Source organism: Hippocampus comes, unplaced genomic scaffold (genome assembly GCF_001891065.2).
Source record: "Hippocampus comes isolate QL1 unplaced genomic scaffold, H_comes_QL1_v1.1 scaffold199, whole genome shotgun sequence".
Lineage (NCBI taxonomy): Eukaryota > Metazoa > Chordata > Actinopteri > Syngnathiformes > Syngnathidae > Hippocampus > Hippocampus comes.
Window position 1 is genome coordinate 340973 of NW_017805372.1, and position 782 is coordinate 341754.

At 35.9% G+C, this 782-nt stretch overlaps 1 long non-coding RNA gene across 1 annotated transcript in view; it reads right to left on the reverse strand.

Annotated features, from left to right (window-relative positions):
• Positions 1-552: 552 nt before the first annotated feature.
• The window catches only part of LOC109517097 (uncharacterized), a 14816-nt gene continuing 14586 nt past the window's right edge, over positions 553-782 (reverse strand). Inside the window, exon 8 of the long non-coding RNA XR_002168478.1 lies at positions 553-711. This is a non-coding gene — a long non-coding RNA (uncharacterized LOC109517097). The remainder of the gene's footprint in view (positions 712-782) is intronic.

Below are 782 nucleotides of genomic sequence, written 5' to 3' on the forward strand. Positions count from 1 at the left end.
ACGTGGGTCTAATAATACGAATATAAAATAAAAATGAAATGATGTTCTGTTTCGATGGATACTGTCGGGCGGGTAGTTATCTGGCAATAGTTTGTCGAAATTTTAGGCAGCTTATAAAGCTACTGTACACGAGAGTCAAAATATTAGAAACAACTGTCAGTGTGATGAATTTTTGTTGTACATGTAAAATTTTATTGACTTAAAAAATGATCGAGGTGCTGATCCAATTTAAAATAATTGTTGCTGATTAAAGCAAACGTTTTGAATGAATAAATTACATCCAAAGTTTTTTTTACACTTTTTTTTTAAGTAGTGAATAACTTTTTCTATGAAAAAAATCAATTTAAATCTCTTGAAATTCATACAAAACAACAATTTGGTCATTTAAAATCAAGATATTCCAATGAGGAAAAATTATAAATATAATCTGACATGACCTCTTTCTGTCATAATCAAACCTTTTCCCCAGGTAAAAATAAATAAAAATAAAATAAAGAAACAAATGTAAGAATTTTGGAGAATTTTGTTTTTTTACATTGAATCATTTCTTGCCTGAAGTTGTCGATCAATATGGCCGCCCTGTGATGAATATGCACGAGGCGTCTTCCTCCTCATCCTCCTCCTCCTCCTCTTCGGCGGCGATGGCTGCGAAGGCCCGGTAATTGCCGGTCGTCAGGGGTGGCAGGAACCGTAATTTGCATCTCGGGGATCCTGCAATCAGCGTTCTATTCATTAGTGAGCCTGCCGCTTCATCTGCCGGCCACTCAGAGCTGGCAATCTCC